Source organism: Narcine bancroftii, chromosome 5 (genome assembly GCF_036971445.1).
Source record: "Narcine bancroftii isolate sNarBan1 chromosome 5, sNarBan1.hap1, whole genome shotgun sequence".
Classification (NCBI taxonomy): Eukaryota; Metazoa; Chordata; class Chondrichthyes; order Torpediniformes; family Narcinidae; genus Narcine; species Narcine bancroftii.
In genome coordinates, this window is record NC_091473.1 from 27619835 (window position 1) to 27639109 (window position 19275).

Sequence of the window (19275 nt, forward strand, 5' to 3'; positions counted from 1 at the left end):
CTACCAGGTTCAGGAACTGCTCCTACCCTCCACCATCAGACTCCTCAATGACAAACTCTATCACTCATTTAAGGACTCTAACTTGTGCACTTTATTGATTTTATTTTTTATCCTCTCTGTATTGCACAGTCAGTTTGTTTACATTTGTTATCTGTTTACAGTTCTTTATTTGTTAACATGTATACACTGTTAAGTAGGTTTTTTTTTTGCATTACGAATTAGTGGTAATTCTACTGCCCCTGCAGGAAAAAAAGAATCTCAGGGTTGTATGTAATGTCATGCATGTACTCTGACAATAAATCTGAAATCTGAGTGCACTGGATCTGAGAATCCTGATACTTTATTCTTTGAAAGTAGCACTGCAGGTAGGTCGGGTTGTAAAGAAAGTTTGGTCTTCATAAATCAAAACATTGATTTCAGGAGTTGGGACGTTATGTTGAAGTTATATAAGATAATGCCGAGGCCAAATATGAAGTATGGTATGCAGTTTCGGTCACCTATGTACTTGAAACATGTCATTAATATTGAAAGAGTGCAAATAAAATTTGCAAGGATGTTGATGGGACTTGAAGAGCTGAGTTGTAGAGAGATGTTAAATAGACTAGGACTTTTTCCCTGATGCATCAGGGAATGAGGGGAAATTTATGAGAGGTATACAAGGTTATGAACAGTATAGATGGGGTAAATGCAATCAAGATTTTTTTATTGAGGTTCCAAGAGACAAACTGGAGGGCTTGAAAGATAAAATGTTTAAGGGGAACATTAGGGAAAACTTCACTCGGATGGTGTGGCAATTAAGGAATGAGGAACCAGTAGAGTTGGTTTCTATGGGTTTGATTTCAAAATTAAAGAGAAGATTGGATGAATTTGTGGATGGCTATGGGTAGAGGTCAATGAAAGTAGGTGGAAAACATAGTTTGGAAAGGACTAGATGGGCCAAAAGGCCTGTTTCTATGCTGTAGTGTTCTATGGTTCTATGATTTTATTTATCTCAATGTAGCTGAGAGGGCCTTCAACCATTTGCACTACAGTTAAATATTATGAATAATTTTTAAAAATCCATTCAAGGAAATGTGACCTTGCAGTTTTCCACACTGATATTCTCTCCTTTTGTCTTTCACACTGTTCAAATAAAAGAAATAAAATACATTATAATTCATTCAGGAACTTAGCAGTCTTCCAGATTCAATAATAGTTTCAGTAATTTCACATCATAACAACTGATAATTTTTTCAGATAGCATGTGCAGGAACAAATCTCCTATGCCTTGTACATTGTTGACTGAGTCTGAAGTGAGATCATTGAGGATTTAAATCCCATTGTAAAACACATAAAACGTCAACATTGATAATCCTGTGTAGTGCAGGGATCATCTTTCATGATGAGATGATAAAACTTGGCCCTATCTGCTCTTTGTGCACACACAGTGAGCTGCTGATAGAACTAACTGCAGGAAATATATCAATAAGATATAAAAAGAGTGCAGAGAAGATTTACTAGGATGTTGCTGGGACTTCAGGAACGGAATTACAGGGCAAGGTCAAAGAGGTTAGGACTTTGTTTGCTGGAGTGTAGAAGAATGAAGGGAGATTTGTTGGAGGCATGCACAATTATGAGTTGTATGGATTGAATAAATGCATGCAGGCTTTTTTTCCACTGAGGTTAGGTGAGATACAAACCAGAGGACATGGGTTAATGGTGAAAGGGGAAAAGTTTAAGGGGAACTTCTTCACTCAGAGAGTAGTGAAAGTGTGGAATGTGCTGCCAGTTGAAGGCTTAATGAAGGTTCAATTTTCACATTTCAGAAAAATTTGGACTGGTAAATGAATGGGAAGGGTATGCAGGGCTATGGACTGGGTGCGTCAGTGGGCCTATGCAGTCTAATAGTTCAGCACAGACTAGAAGGGTGAAAGGCCCTGTTTTCTGTGCTGTAATGTTCTATGGTTCTAACTTAGTGAGTCAGGCAATATCCATTGGTAGAAATTTTCAGTGAATGTTTCAGGTCAGGACCCTTAAAGTGAGACTCAATAGAAGGCCCTGGTACAAACCGTTGACTCACCATTTGTTTCCATGAATGCTGCCTGGCTCACTGAGTTCCTCCATCAGCTCAAGGTTCCACCATTTGCAGTTTTTCTGTTGCTTTCTTTGTGAGTTATGTGTCAGAAGGATGAGGATTCAAATCCTATTCCATTAATTGACACAAATTCAATACTGATACCATGAGAACTACAATCTTTCAGATGGATTCATTTAGTTATACAAAGTGAAAACAGGTCCTTCAGCTCGATCTGCCCATGCCATCCAAAATACCCCACCCACATAGTCCCAACTTCTTGGATTTGGCCCATGCCTCTATAAACCTATCCTATCAATGTATCTGTTTAAATGTTCCTTAAACATCAAAATAGTACCTGCTTGATCCATGCACCCACCACTTTATGTGTGGAAAAAGTTATAATTGATGCCATCTGGTTGGAAACTGCCAAGATGGAAATTGAAGGAACAATACTTTTTATTCCATGTAGCCTCAGCCCAGCATTCCATGAAGCCATGGACAGCCACGTCAGTGTGAGAAGAGATTTGGAATTGAAGTGGCTGGTGACTAGAAGATCCTACCTATTGCAGTGGAAAGAAAAGGCACTCAACAATGCATTTTACCCCAAGGAGAGCTCGGTATGCAATAAGTGTTCCCTACAGATTCACAGGTGAAATGTTGCTTCACTTGAAGGTCTGTTTAAGCACCCCAAATGGTGGTGAGGGAGGTGGTGTTGGTGCAAATGTTGCATCACAGAAGTAAATACTGAATGTGTGGATGAAGAAGTCAATGAGCAAGTGGAAATCAAAGAGGAAAGGGGAGATATGTCTGGTGGTGGGATCACATTGTAGGTTTCCTGGCAGAACGAGGAAAAATTCATGATGGATGTGAAGGCTTGTGGCATGGTAGGTAAGGGCGTGAGGAACCCTCTCCTTGTTACTTCTGTGGGGTATAGGATGAAGACAGATGTACAGGAAATGGAGAAGATACGAGTGAAGGATACATTGATAGTAGTGGAGTGGAAGTCACATTTATTGATGAAGGATGGAAAGCATCATTCCCAAGGAAAGGCCCAGGTCCAAAACATTGATAACCATTTACTTCCTATGGATGCTATGTGACCTGCTGAGTTTCTCTGTTGTGTACTACACTGGACCCTGGCATCTGCAGATTTTCATGTTAACTTTGGATAATTTATATCCTGAAATGGAGATGGAAATATTGAGAAAGGGGAGAGAATTTCCAGAGATGGACCAAATAATTTGAGCAAGGGAAAGTTAGCGAGAAAGTTGATATAAAGTTGACAATCTCATCATGGGTGCAGGATGCGGAACCAATATTGTCATCACTGTTTAACCTTCCATTGTTACTTTGTTTTGTTTGAGATACATATTTTTATTCATTACTGTCCCATTATCACACATTTTTGTTTTGCCCCTGCATCACTGAATCTTACCAACATTTTACCATTTCATTTTGTTTTTAATGCTTCCTCAACTTCCTGTCATTGTCCTTGTTTTAAAACTTTTTCCAGTTCTGGTTAAAAACATTGATCATAAAAGTTAGTTAAACAAGAAGGTCTGCAGATGCTGTAATAGTAGTTTTAATGCTTGAAAGTGCTGGATAAACTAGCAGGTCATGCAGCATCCATAGGAAGCAAATATATATCAAAGTTCAAAAAGTTCAAATTTCAGATTTATTGACATCACAAACAATCCTGAGATTCCTTTTACCTGTGAATCAGACAGAATTTCTACTTATAGTTAGTGCAAAAAAACTGTTTTGAAGAAAATATACTTATAAAAAAGAGAGAAATATAAGCAAAGAAAAAGTACAAATATACTGTGCAATACAGAAAATAAATATTAAATAATAAATAATGTGCAAAATAAGAGTCCTTAAATGAGTGTTGTTTAGGAATCTGATGGTGGAGAGGTGGATGTGGTGTATGAGTCTTGAGGCATCTATGGCAGCAGTGAGATCAGAGTAGGTCTTGGTGCAGCAACATTTCATGTAGATTTTCTTGATGGTGGGGAAAGTTTTGCCTGTAATCTACTGGGCTGTGTTGATTATTTTTTGCAGAGCTTTCCACTCAAAGGTGTGGTGCCCCCATATCAGACCGTGATGCAGTTGATCAGCTCATTTTTTTACTACATACTTATAGAAGTTTGCCAAGGTTTTCAATACCAAACCTCTGCAAACTCCTGAGGAAATAAAGGCACAGACATTCTTTCTTCACGATGACAATCATTTGTTCGGTCCAGGAATTGTTTTCAGATCTAGTGACTGCCTGGAATTTTAATTTGCTGACCCTCTTCACCTCTGATTCCCCCATTGATCACCGGATCGTATACCTCTGGCCTTCTCCTCCTGAAGCTCACAAGCAACTCCTCGGTTTTGGTGACCTTGAGTGCAAGATTGTTGTTAGCCAAGTTTTCCATTAAAAGCACAATACTAGAGTAACTCAGCAGGTCAAGCAGTGTACTTTATAGCAAAGATAAAGTTAATATAACCAGATTTTCGAGCCGGAGGCAATCATTATGTTATGAGTAAAATGAAGGCAGGCACCTGAATAAAATGATGGGGATGGGACACGGGGAGGAGCACTGGTCCACAGGCAAGAGTTAATAGGTGGATGAGGAAGTGAGAGCATGACAGCAAACATGGGGAGGAGTGATGGCTCTGTGAATGGAGAGGGAAGGGAATGGAGATCTAGAGGAAAGGAGACAGAGGGGTGAGGAAGAGAGGGAGAACAGGGAGTAGGCTAGCAAAAACCGGAGAAGTTGACATTAATATAATTTGATTAGTGAATGCCCAGATGAAATATAAATGTTGCTCCTCCAATTTATGGGTGGCCTTGGTTTGGCAGTGCACACGGCCATGGACAGACATTTTGGCATGGGAGTGTGACACAGATTTAAAATGGTTGGCCATTGGGAGATCCCTGTCATTGATGTGGACAGATCAAAGGTGCTCAGCAAAGCAATCTCCCAGTCTGAGTCCAATCTATCCAATGTAGAAACGGCCACAGTGGGAGCACTGGATGCAGTAGGTCACTCCCAGAGATGCATAAGTAAAGTGTTGCTTCAGAGGTGAGAAAAGGTGAGAAAAGGAGATCTTGTTGTAGGTGACAGAACTTGTGGAGGATAGATAATATGTGAGATGCAGAGGGGCAGGTGAGGACAAGGGAATCGAGTTTTTGTTGTGTCTTGGAGCAGGGGGAGCCAGGGCAGACATATGGATAATGGAGGAGATGTGGATAATGGCTGAGTTGATAGTGGTAGAGTGTAAGCCACATGTTTTAAAGTAGGAGGGCATTGTGCATGATATAGACTGGAAGACCTCATCTTGGAACAAATGCAATGAAGATGGGAGAATTGAGAGAAAGGGGACTGGATGTGAAGAAGTGTAGTTGAGGTAGTTGTGGGAGTTGGAAGGTTTGTAAAAAAAAAAAACTGTCTTTAGAAAGTGTGTCTCTTGAGATAGAGACAGAGAGATCAGGAAAGTGGAGAGTGTCATGGAATGGACCAAGTAAATTTAAGATTGGGGTGAAACTTAGCAGCAAAGTAATAAAGTTGACGAGCTCATCTTGTGTGGATGAGGCAGCGACAATATAGTAGTCAATATAGTAGAGGAAGAATTGAGGAGCCTTGCCTATGTAAACTTGTAGCATGGATTTCTCCCCTAAACCAGCAAAACAGCAGGCATAACTTGGAACCATGCTGATATCCATGACTACTAAGTGGAATGAGTCAAATGAGTAGTTATTGAGGATGAGAACAAGTTCTATCAGGCAGAGGAGGGTGGAGGTAGAGGGGGACTGATTCAGTCAGTTCAGAAAGAAATGAAGAGCTTTGAGACCTTCTGTATGGGGGCTGGAGGTGTAAAAAGATTGAACATCCATAGTGAAAATGAGGCAGTCAAGTTCAGGTAATTGGAAGTGACTGAAGAGATGGAGGGCATGTAGGTCAGGAGGGACTGGACCAGAGGATAAAAAAATTAAGTTGAGGTAAGATAATGCTAGTTTGATGGGGCAGGAACATGTGGAAATGATGGGTCTACCTGGATAATTGGGTTTGTGTATCTTGGGAAGGAAGTAGAACTGGGCATTGTGGGGTTTGAAAGCAATGAGGTTGGATATTGTCAGAGGGTGATGACCTGAAGTGATCAAGTTAGAGATGGTATGTGAGACAGTGACTTGATATTCTTTGGTGGGATTCCGTTGAAGGGGTAAGTGTCTGAGAGGTGTCGTCTGACCTCAGCAAAGTAGAAGTCAGTGCACCAGACAACCACAGCACCACCCTTGTCTGCGTGTTTGATAGAAAGGTTGGGATTTGTGTGGAAAGAGTTGAGGACAGAGCAGAATGAAACTTTATAACCATATAACCATATAAACACTTACAGCACAGAACAGGCCAGTTCGGCCCTACTAGTCCATGCCGTAGCAAATCCCCACCCTCTAGTCCCACTGACCAGCACCCGGTCCTTACCCCTCTAGTCCCCTCCTATCCATGTAACGATCCAGTCTTTCCTTAAATGTAACCAATGATCCCACCTCGACCACGTCTGCCGGAAGCTCATTCCACATCCCCACCACCCTCTGCGTAAAGAAATTTCCCCTCATGTTCCCCTTATAATTTTCCCCCTTCAATTTTAAACCATGTCCTCTAGTTTGAATCTCCCCCTTTCTTAATTGAAAAAGCCTATCCACATTTACTCTGTCTGTCCCTTTTAAAATCTTAAACACCTCTATCAAGTCCCCTCTCAATCTTCTATGCTCCAGAGAAAAAAGCCCCAGTCTGCACATCCTTTCCCTGTAACTCAGACCCTGAAATCCTGTCAACATTCTCGTGAACCTTCTCTGCCCTCTCTCTATTTTGTATATATCTTTCCTATAATTTGGTGACCAAAACTGTACACAGTACTCCAAATTTGGCCTCACCAATCCCTTGTACAATTTCATCATGACCTCCTTTCATCATGAATTCAATACTCCGATTTATGAAGGCCAACATTCCAAATGCCTTCTTCACCACACCATCTACCTGAGTATCAGCCTTGAGGGTACTATTTACCATAACTCCTAAATCCCTTTGTTGCTCTGCACTCCTCAATTGTCTACCATTCAATGTATATGACCTATTTAAATTTGCCTTTCCAAAATGTAGCACCTCACATTTATCTGTATTAAATTCCATCAGCCATTTCTCAGCCCACACCTCCAGCCTTCCTAAATCACCTTTTAATCTACGGTCATCTACCTCACTGTCCACAACACCACCAATCTTTGTGACATCCGCAAACTTGCTTATCCAATTCTCCACCCCTACATCCAGATCGTTAATATATATAACAAATAATAGTGGACCCAGGACCGAACCCTGAGGAACTCCACTAGTCACCAGCCTCCAATTGGACAAACAATTTTCTACCACTACTCTCTGATACCTCCCATCCAACCACTGCTGAATCCATTTCACTACCTCCTTATTTATACCTAATGCCTCCACCTTTTTTCCTAACCTCCTGTGGGGAACTTTGTCAAAAGCTTTACTAAAGTCCAAATAGACAACATCCACAGCTTTCCCTTCATCAACCTTTTTTGTAACCCCCTCGAAGAACTCAATTAGGTTTGTCAAGCATGATCTACCCCTGACAAAACCATGCTGATTACTCCCTATCAATCCCTGTACCTCCAAAAATTTGTAAATAACATCCCTCAGAACACTTTCCATCAACTTGCCCACCACAGATGTCAGACTTACAGGCCTATAATTCCCAGGTTTGCATTTGGACCCTTTCTTAAACAGAGGAACCATATGCGCCACCCTCCAATCCTTTGGTACCACCCCCGTGGCCAGCGACATCCTAAATATCTCTGTTAATGGCCCCACTAACTGTCCACTAGCCTCCCTGAGTGTCCTAGGGAATATTTTGTCCGGTCCGGGAGATTTATCCACCTTTATCTTTTTTAACACAGCCATCACTACCTCCTCAGTTATCCTTATATGCTTCATATATGCTTTGGTCTTGATCTTTATCTTTGCTATTTAAAATATGCTGTTTGACCTGCTGAGTTTCTGCAGCATTGTGTTTTTACTTTAATCATGACATATGCAGGTTTCTGTCGTAAAACACAAAAGTCTTCAGACTTTGTGGTTGAAGTAAAAGCACAATGCTGGAGAAACTCAGCAGGTCAGTGTACTGTATATAGCAAAGACAAAGATACATAGTCAATGTTTCAAGCTTGAGCCTTTTAATAAGGTAGGCAGTATGCAGAATTCTGTATTTTACTGCAGCCAACTTTTCAATTTCCCTCCTGTAAACTGACTCATTACCCCTTTATATACAACCCACTTCTATGGTATCATCAGCAAATTTGTAGATGGTGTTGTTGCCATACCAAGCCACGCAGTTATCAGTGTAACAAGAGTAGAGAAGTGGGCTAAGAACGCAGTCCTGTGGTGCTCTAGTACTGATGAATATTGTGGAGAAGATGTTCTTATAAAGGCCCAGGTCTTAGAGTTTGCTAATCAGTTTTGAGGGAATCTTGATGTGTACATCTTTGCTGTCCAGGTGTTCCAGGGTTTTTTGTAGACCCAGTGAGATATAATCTGCCATAGAACTGTTGCTGTGGTAGGCAAATTGGACAGGAGCTGATGTGCCTCAACACCAGCCTTTCAAAACACGTGAATGTGAGTTCCAACTTTTCGGGCCTGAGTCCTTCATTAAGTCTGCATGACCTGATGAGTTTGTCCAACACTCTTGTGTTGAACTACAATCACAGCATCTATAGACTTTTTCTTTAACTCTATTCAGCTTCTCCATTGTGGTCTCTTCAAGGATGCCTACCCTGTAGATGTTCTCCTCTTTTCAATATCTCTCTCACTACTCCCTGCAGCTCACAAGCTCTGGAACCATATACTCACATAGACCATATATACCTTGATGAATAGCTCACGGCCAAATTGTTGGCTTACATCTTTGCTTCCTATGGATACTGCATACCTTACGGAGTTTCTGCAGCTCTTTTGTGAATTGATGTTAAAAGTTAAGCTTATTTTCTTTTTTATGAGATAGTGTCTGACTTTTTTATTTTCCTGATTAACTTGTAAGCAAAGTTAATTGATTTTGAGTCTAGCCTTAACCAGATACTCAACTGAGTGGCATCACAAATCTAAGCTATGAATAAGCTTTCGTGGAACAAAGAAAATCAGTCACAATCAATTTAACAATGTACAGCAAGTAATCAAAGAACTGCCTGTGTAATTTTCAGCTTAAATGTTGATCCCCATTTTGATTTTCTTCAAATATCAGAGGTAATTCATTCTCCATTTCCTTGATTTCCATTTGACAAAAAAAATAAAGCTCAAAGGCTGGAAGTGTTACTGGTTCATTACTAAAGGTTTTGTGCTGTGATTTGATGAGCACTGACGATTGACTGTGCATTTGAAATCAGGTCATTAAAAGCCATTAACATGATTCTGTTTTTATCTTTTCCTTTGTTGAAACCTGGCAAGTGGGAACCAGGCACAATATGAGAACAATTAAAAGATAATATTTCTCTGCAACCACAAATATACTGTACATCCGCCAAAGCTTCAGAATAAGAACATTAAAAAGATGGAAATTGAGGGGATGACAGAATCGGAGAAATGCTGCAGCAATGTGGGTGAGAAGAATGAAAATCCTATGTGTACACTCCACATTAGGAAAGTATGCCTGAATATCTGTGTTGGTGAAAGTGATGACTGAATCACCAGAACTGCTAAAGTGTTAGATAAACTCACTGACCACTTTTCAAAAGCTTGTTATACAGTGTGGTCCTTTGGCATTTGGAGAAATGAGAATCATTGCACAATTTAAGGGACCAAAGCTGTTTGAAATTTTAGAGAAGGGCGTAATGTTCCAGAAGTATGAATGAGGAAGAAAAACTTTTGTAATACAGAGAAATTTAGCTTTGGGATCCAAGAACACATTGATGCATGGATCAGATATGATCCCAGCATTGGAATTTATGGTCTGGATTTTTACGTGGTCATGGTAAAATCAGATTTCAGCATTTCTGATATGAAGGTCAAAGGAAGACACATCAGTTCAAAGAACACAATTTCCAATGAAGAATCGTTGAGGTGGTTCCATCAGGATCAGAATTTATTGGCAATAACATGTAAGGAAATATTTCCATAAATTACATTTTAAAAATAAATAAATTAGTGAAAAAGAAGAGAAAGTGAAGTAGTGTCTGTGCTTCATTGTCCATTCAGAAATCTGATGGCAGAGGAGAAGAAGCTGTTTTTTGTACCACTGCGTGTTTGTCTTAAGGCTCCTGAACCTCCTTCCTTATGGTAGCAGAGTGAAGAGGGGATGGCTTGGGTGGTGAAGGTCCTTGAGGATAAAGGTTGTGTTCTTTAGACACCACCTCTTCTAGATGTCCTCTGATGCCCATCATGGCACTGGCCAAGTTCATCACTCTCCGTAATTTTTTTTCCCTATGCATTGGCACCTCCATACCAGACAGTAATGCAACTGGCCTGAATGCTCTCCATAGTACACCTGTAGAAATTTTTAAATGTTTTGGATGAAATATCATATATTCTCAAACTCTTCATGAAGTATAGCCTTTGGTGAGCTTTTGTCATGATTGCATCAATATGGATAGATCCCTAGGATAGATCCTCAGAGATGTTGACACTCAAGAATTTTAAGTTCTAATGCAGACTGGTTTGTGTTCTCCTGATTTTCCCCTCCTGAAGTCCACAAAAAGCTCCTTAGTTTTGCTACTCAACTAGTTGATCTATTTCCCTTCTGTAAGCTCGGTGATTCTGAGCTGAGAGGAGACTGCGTGATATTGCATCTGCTGTGGAGCAATTTGTGGCAGTAACTGCGAGAGTTAATGGTATTAAAAAAGTTATTAAAGGTAGTTTGTTTAGCAAAATAGAAACAAAGAGATCAAGGGGAAAGAATTGACAGAGATGGACAAAATTAATTTGAATTCAGGGTGGAAGTTGGCAGCAAAATTGATAAAGATGATGAGCTTATCATCGGTACAGGAGGCTGCACCAAGGTGGTTGTCAGTGTAATGGAAGAAGAGTTGAGAAGCCTGCCTGTATAGACTTACAGCATGGATTATTACCCATAGCCAATGAAAAGGCAACCATTGTTGGATCCATGTCTGTACCCCTGGCTAAATGCTTCATTTGGATAAAGTGGGATGAGCCAAAGAGGAAGTTACTGAGGGTAAGTACAAGTTCTGCCAGGTGGTTGAGAGGGACTGGTTAACTCTGTTATTAAGGAAGAAATAAGAGGCTTGAGACCTTTAGGGGAGATGAAACTGTTTCGGGGCTGGACATCCATGGTGATAATGAGTCAATTAAGCCCAGGGAATTGAAAATTGTCAATGTGATGGAAAGAATGTGAGATGTCTTGAAAGGTGTCTTGGATGTAATGAGAAGAGACCGACCGGACCAAGGGGGACAAAATGAACTTGAGGTATGATAATACAGAACCAGTTTATTTGGGCAGGAGCAGGTTGAGTCAATGGTTCTACTGGGACATTTGGGTTTGTGGATCATAGATGGGAGAGAACCAGCAGTGCAATGAGATTTTCTCTTTCTAGTCCTATTTTTTCTAATTATTTCTTTAAATCTTCCATGATTGATGTAACTTTTAAAGAATGGTATAGATTGGGCCTTAAATGTTTTAAATACTTGTTTGTTGAGGGGAGCCTTGCTTCTTTTGAACAATTTTCAGTTAATTAGGGTCGACCAAATACTCATTTTTTTTTTCTTATCTATAGATTAGAGATTTTTTTACAATCTCAATTACATACATTTCCTAAGAGGACTGATAAAAATTTAATTGAATTAATGTTTAATTTACAACCTTTCTATAATGGTCCAATATCTAAAATTCATGATATATTGGGAATAAGAGAGGCTCCCTCAGATAAAAAAAATTTTTAAAACCTGGGAATAGGACCAACAGCTTTTAATTTCTGAAGAAACTTGAAATGCAATTTTCAAATTGGTTAATACATCATATTTATGTGCTCGCCACTCCCTCCTACAATTTAAAGTAGTTCAGAGGGCTCACATATTCAAAGTCAAACTATCTCGTGTTTATGCGGATGTATATCCTCATTGTGATAAATCCAACAGTGGAAATTCTTCATTAATTCATATTTTCTGGATATGTCAGAGACTTGAAAATATTGGAAAGAAGTATTTCAAACTTTCTCTTCACTTTTTGAAGTTAATTTTAAAGTTAATCCTTTAACTGCTTTCTTTGGTATTATTGGAGAGAGTGACATAACCTTAACAGCATCTGAGCTGCATGTATTAGGTTTTATTTCTTTTATGGCTAGACGGGCAGTGTTGATCAGATGGAGGGACGTTACCCCACTGATTCAAGTTTAATCGCTTTGTGATGTCATGTTTAAATTTAGAGAAGATTCAATGCTCAATTTCCAATTTGAATTCAAATTTTCAAACACTGTGGAGACCCTTTTTGAATGACTTTCATAATTATGAAGGTAGAGCTGTTGACTAATGAGGTAATTTATCACTCTGATACAAATTCTGCCTTCCTGTCTTTATTTGGCCAAACAGCTTCTTTCTTGGTAGTGGGTTGAGATTTTCATTTTAATAATAGAATAATAAAATATCAATATAATATAATTTGTTTAATCGAATGAAATTATATATAATTTAAGTGTAATGTATCTTTTTGGACTTTTAACATTTATCCATATATACTCTGTATTTTTTGGATGTGAAATTTCAATTTTAATAAAAATTATTGAAAAGACAATGAGATTAGATGCTGTCTGTGTAAGGGAGATTACTGGAAGTGATGAGGTTATTGGTGGTCTAGGAGATGGTGGCCTGTTTTTTTTTTGATGGGATCCAGTTAAAATGGTAAACTGAAGAGTTTGAGAGCTGTTGTTTGCCCCAGCAAATTTGAGGTCAGCTCACTAGACTATGACAGCATTTACATTGTCTGAGTGTTTGTTCCTGAGATTGGGATTGGTGCAGAGAGAATGGAGGGCAGTTACTGGATTGTGGTCAGTGGCAGTTGAAAATCAAAATATTCAGGAGGCCAAAATTAGGTGTCTAAAAGGAGGAAGAAGGCTTAAGGCAGGAGAATGGGTCCTTAGTGGAGGATGGAGGAAACTTGTTGAAGAAATTGGCTCAGAGATGGAGATGATGGAAGACGAATTTAGCATCATGGTGAAGATGGAACCCATAAAGGTTTGGGCAAAGTTGAGGCCTCTATTGAAGACAGGGGTTTCTGTCTCAAAGAGGGGAAGATTGGAGACAACAGTGAAGACTCAGAAAGGGTTGGTGTATGGATCAGTGGATGCAAATGCTGTTCCTTTCACTTTCTCTTATGAAAGCTGCCAAGTCTTTGAATAAGTTGTGAAGAGTTAAACTCAATTGAATTGAAACAAACAGTGTTTTACCCCATATGGAGCTAAAAAATAATTTTTCCCCCTTTTGTTGCAAATTGAACTTCCTCCCATCATGAAAGATTTTAAATCCTGGGCAAAGATTGATTGATGGGTACATTTACTGTTTTATGCACTGGAATTTCAGCTACTTAGTTTAGAAGACCCTAATTCTTACCATTGTTTTGTTTGCTCATCTGCGCATAACTTATGGGCATCGTATTTAGTTTTTGAACCCTCAGACATGAAGCTGTTTGTTGGTTTGTTCATTGTTTGGTTGAGAATTACCAACTTGTTCATGTTCATCTAATCACTCGGCAAACTATTAAGTTATTTAGAGAAGCAAGGAATACATATACTGTGATAATGTATGCTCAATTATCTGCAGTGAATCATTTGACAAAGTCATACAAAATTAATGGCAGTAAGAGTGTGATAGTACAGATTCTATCACCAATGTGTATATGTGCAGATTGTAGTGTAGGATGACTGTGATTGACTGAGAGCGTAGCCACACCTACTGGCAGGTCTTAAAGGATTGCTCCTAGCCAGACCAGGTCATCCTGGACTGGTCGACCTACTTGTGATATGCTCCCGTCTTTTAGTTAATAAAATCTTTGGTTCTTTTGACGCGCTCTACAAAGAGAAAATTGACTGCAGCACTCAACTTTTGCTGCAGTATTTGACCAAAAAATGAATTCTTCTTTACTGTGGTCATTATTATTAATATAAATTGAATTTAATATTCAACTCATATTATGACTAAGATTTCATGGTTCAAATCCATCAACCTTATGTATTTATTTTGTCGAATGGTCCAATTCATTGATTGATTGCCTGTCTCAGCAGAAATAATTGGCATTAATCCAATCTAATTTTCTAAGATGAACACCACTAATTGTTTATATTAGCTCACAATTTCCCATTCATCTGAACATTGCCTTATTACCTATCCTTGAGGACAACTTTTTCTAAACATCTTTGACCATAAGTACATCAGGCTGAATTCAGCACTGAATGCCTGGCAGACACTGAGCAACAAGGACTCAATGGATACTGTGGTGTGGTTCCCTGAGCTGACTGTCCAGGACATCTGGCAGAATGCCTCATCACCATTGCTCACTATTAAGTACCTGGACTTGGCCTGGATTACTGTGAGACGAGCCCTTCTGCTCAGATCCTTCCTGTACGACAGAAATATCACTCACATCACAAGTTGTCCCCGAGATGACTGCAGTGGGTGAACACAGTCGCCCATCTCTATTCAGAATGCAGGTTTTCAAAGAGTTTGTGGAGAAGTATGCTGGAGTCTTTGTCACGATTCATTCCATGCAGTGGTAATGCATGCAGAGACAGACATCCAGAGCTGCCAAAAGACCATCAACTCAGTGAAAGACGCCGACTAGTCTGGCTGAAACTTGTTTGTTTTTCAGCACATGGAGATGTCGGTGAGGGAATGCTGCTGACTGGCTCATTCCAGGCTGCAGGAATACATGTTGCACAATTCACTGAGGCTTGGCGCAGCCAACGTGAGAAAGGCTATACTCTAGAGTCATTCTGTTACCAGGCAATGAGAAATTAAGACCAAGGGAAAGTCCCTCTAAATAACCTAAGTGTAAGTAACTATAAGATGCCACATTGGTGGCAATGGTACTAAATGGAGAACAAATGTAACAATATACATTACTGGAAGTGTATATTTTATGAAAAGGTGTTGGACATTTTTTTTCTTTGTAAATAAATTATTGTGATTAAGTTTAGTTTTATAAATAAAAATTTAGGTCAGATTTTTTTCTGCCACCTCAGACGGAAGTACCAGACTTGGCAACACTGATTTAAATACTTTGGTATTTCCCAACATTTGCCAATTTTTTTTTAAATTTGCATCTGAAACCATTAACTGGTTGGGGTTTTTTTTGCTGCTCAGGAGTATCTTGCTCTGTACAATCTAGTGACTTTGTTTTCTGCATTGTAAGCATAATTTCACTTTATCGATATTTAACTTAATGTAAGCCAGCTTATGATTCGAGGCAATGGAAGGTGGAATTTTAATTAAGGCGGTTTCCATTTATAAAAACAATTAAGTGAAATTCTATTATTATTTATTGAGGTAAAGGTTGGCATTTGAGCAAGAATCATTTGCCTGAATTACTGAACAATCTTCGAAAAGCAAAATGCCATTTCCTATTGGCATATTTCTCACAATCTGATGTGCATTCTGAAGTTCAACAATAATAGCAGTGTGGTCCATGCATGACCTGTTGTTTCAATGGAAATACAAGGAAAAATATGCAGCTTGTAAATATTTGCTTCCCCATCTGTTTAATAATTGCATGTTCATAAATTAAACCAAATAATTCATCACACTTTCAATATAACCTATTTTACAAAGCAAATTGCCTTTGGAATTGCTCCCCTGAGGTAATGATTAAGAAGTGGCTATGGTTGTAATTTGAATTGAAGACTAGGATGATCAAGGAACCCACTGTACGCTGGTAAAGCTATTCGCATTTATATTTAATGACTTCAATGGTACTTCCATTCTAAAAAGAAAAGGCTTAACATTTATTGAAATTCTCTTTGCCTGTTTTGGGCACAATCAAAAATGTTGGACACAGTGATGAAATCTCAAGAGCCTTTTTATTTAAGATGTTAATGCATAATCCAGGGTTGGAGCGATCTAATGTATTCACCAATTTCCCATCAACCCTGATGTATGATGGATAAGATTTTACATTAACAAAGTGAACCCTCAGAAAGTTTAACACTTGGTATCATTCTGGAATTATTCCTCAATTTCAGATTTGTCCTTGTATGAATTATGGGTATCAACAGAGCCTACCATCAGAACACCAACTTGCATTGATGCAATCCTAACTCTGCTTCAACTTCTTGGCCTTGCAGACTGATGTTCAATTAAAGAAGGATTTAGAAAGGATATTACAACATATAACAGATAATGTCTAACTAATTAACAGTGATGATTGATTCTTTAGTTTATGTATATTTATCTTGTACTGTGAAATTAAGAAGCCTATTTGTGAATTCTGATTTCAATTCCACAGATATTTTGTAAAGATATCATTGCTTCCACAATAAGTTCTCAGTGTTAAATAATCTCATTCCTAAGGAAGTGCTTACACCTGAAACTTTGATAACCTTTTACACATGGATAATGCGTAACCTGCTGAGTTTCACCAGTACTTCTAGGTATTGCACTAGATCCCAGCATCTGCAGATTCTTTTGTTTAAATCCAAATTCAGTACTATGTTCCTGCCTGCTACTCATCGCCCTTGTCTATTTTGATATTATACACATTTAACTCCTTGAATTTATTGAATTATTTGGTGTCCACTGGTTTCTATGCCAGAGATTCCACAGATCTACCAATCTTTAGCTGAAAAAGTTATCATCTTTGTCCTAAATAGCCTATACTGTGACAACCCACTTCAGAAAAGTCCCCTTTGTCAGTGTCCTTCTTTTAATCGATCTAATCCTATCAGGTTTATTAATTATAAGTCGAATTGTCAGAAGCTCTCTTCATATGCAAGTCCTGCCATTCTCAGGAATCAGTCAGCTGCGCATTTGCTGGCCTTCCTCTATTGTAATAACTTACATTTGTTAGATTGGGAGATTTGAACTTCCCACTGTAAGTTCCATCAAGATTAAAGTTCAAATTTATTGTCAGAGAACATCCATGACATCACATACAACCCTAAGGTTCTTTTTTCCTGCAGTCCAGGCAGAATTTCTACTTCTCAATAACTATAAATTGTACTTAAAAAGAAATATGTAGATGTGGTGCGCTGTTAGACAGAAGCAGACACACACAAGGTAAAGACTGTACAACAGACTTTAATCAACAAAGACTTCCACAGAGCCAGGCTGGCTGTTGATGCAGTAACTCTGAGTGAGACTTCAGATGCCGATGTAGGCTTATATCCCGGAGGGTGATTGACACCCGATCAGGTAGGGCTTGATCCATTCAGGTCGACTGATTGACAGCCGGCCAGGTGTTATCCTGTCTCCCTTGTCTCCTGCAGGTACAGAGGTTGCCCCCTGCAGTAGGCCGGTGGTGTACCACCACATTCATCCCGGTGGGGGGGGGGGGGGGGCGCAGTAACAAAGAATCGTACCCAGTATCCATAAATACAATATTTACAGATTGAGACGATCTGGCAGCCGTCGGAGTCTCTGTGACCATCGTAGGACTGGATCCTGGTCACTGGTCGGAGGAGAAGTGGGGGGGCTGGCGGCAGGGGTCTGAGTGACTGGTGTGGTACTGCGTGGAGGGGTGGCCGAGGGGGCTGGGATCGAGATATGAGAGTCATATTGGATAGGTGGGGGGGCAGGTTCGTCCCCCATGGCTGAAGTTGACCCTTCATGGTCAAGGAGGTCCTGTGCTCCCCATAGCAGCCTGGGGATGGGGATATATGCCCGGTCAGCATCGTCCTGGGCTAAAGGATGCTGTGGAATGGTGGGTGCTCCTGCTGGTGCCAGGTCACTGGTTGAGACAGTGTCCTCCCTGGCACTGCCGAACCTAACATATGCATAATTGTGGTTTGCATATAGGAGAAAAACCTGCTCGACCAGGGGTTTGGCCTTGTGTGACCGTACATGCTTACACAGGAGAACTGGTCTCGGGGATGGAAGCCATGCTGGGAGGGACATTCCAGTCACCGACTTTCTGGAAAATGAAAACAGGTGTTCATGAGGGGTCTCGTTGGTAGCCGTACACAGAAGTGATCTAATGGCATGGAGTGCCTCGGGCAGGGTGTCCTGCCAGTATTCACCCTTTTGACTTGAGGGCCAGGAGGACTGCCTTCCAGGCCACCCCATTCTCGCGTTCCACTTGCCCATTGCCTTTTGGGTTATAACTAGTCGTGCAACTAGTCACAATGCCCCTCGCTGTCAGGTACTGGCGCAGTTCGTCACTCATAAAACTAAACACCCCGGTCGCTGTGGATGAAAGCGGGATATCCAAACATGGTGAAGATCTACTCCATGGCCCTGATGACGGTGGCCGTGGAGGTCCGGGCAAGGGATAGCGAAAGGGAAGAGGGAGTACTCATTCACTACCATGAGGAAGTAGACATTTCGGTTCGTGGAAGGCAGGGGCCCTTTGAAATCCATGCCGAGGCGCTCAAAGGGCTGAGTGGCCTTTACAACATGGGCCTGGGGCAGGTGGAAGAAGTGGGGTTTACACTCCGCGCAGACCCGGCAGGCCTCAGTCATGTCCCTGATGGTATACGGCAGGTTCCGGGACTTAATGAAATGATACAGCTTGCTGACTCCCGGATGGCAGACGGACTCATGCAGTGCCTGCAGCTTGTTGACGTGTATAGACACACAAGTCCGAGAGAGGGCATCGAGGGAGTCATTAAACTTTCCCGGGTGGTACTGGATGTCGTAGCTGTAGGTTGCCAGCTCGACTCTCCAGCGCAAGATCTTGTCGTTCTTGAACTTGCTCTTGTGGGCGGTGTTAAACATGAATGCCACGCCCCGCTAGTCAGTGAGGAGGGTGAATCTCCTGCCGGCCAGGTAGTGGCGTCAGTGGCGGACTGCTTCCACAATCGCCTGGGCCTCTTTTTCAATGGTGGAATAGCCTAGCTTGGAGCTGTGGATGGTCCTAGAGAAGAAGAGAAGAAAGCAACGTGATGCCCCCCCCTTTGTTGAGAGAAGTGGCGAGGGCTACATCAGAGGCATCGCTCTCCAACTGGAAGGGGGAGTCCTCATCCACAGACTGCATCATGGCATCTGCGATATCCTGCCTAATGCTCATGAAAGCTG

General features: G+C 40.5%; 1 protein-coding gene and 1 pseudogene across 36 annotated transcripts in view; both read left to right on the plus strand.

Annotated features, from left to right (window-relative positions):
• The window catches only part of LOC138763207 (contactin-4-like), a 2221540-nt gene that overhangs the window by 1998582 nt on the left and 203683 nt on the right, over positions 1-19275 (plus strand). The gene's annotated exons all lie outside the window — the stretch shown is intronic.
• On the plus strand, positions 9674-10225 carry LOC138762990 (large ribosomal subunit protein uL5-like; annotated as a pseudogene).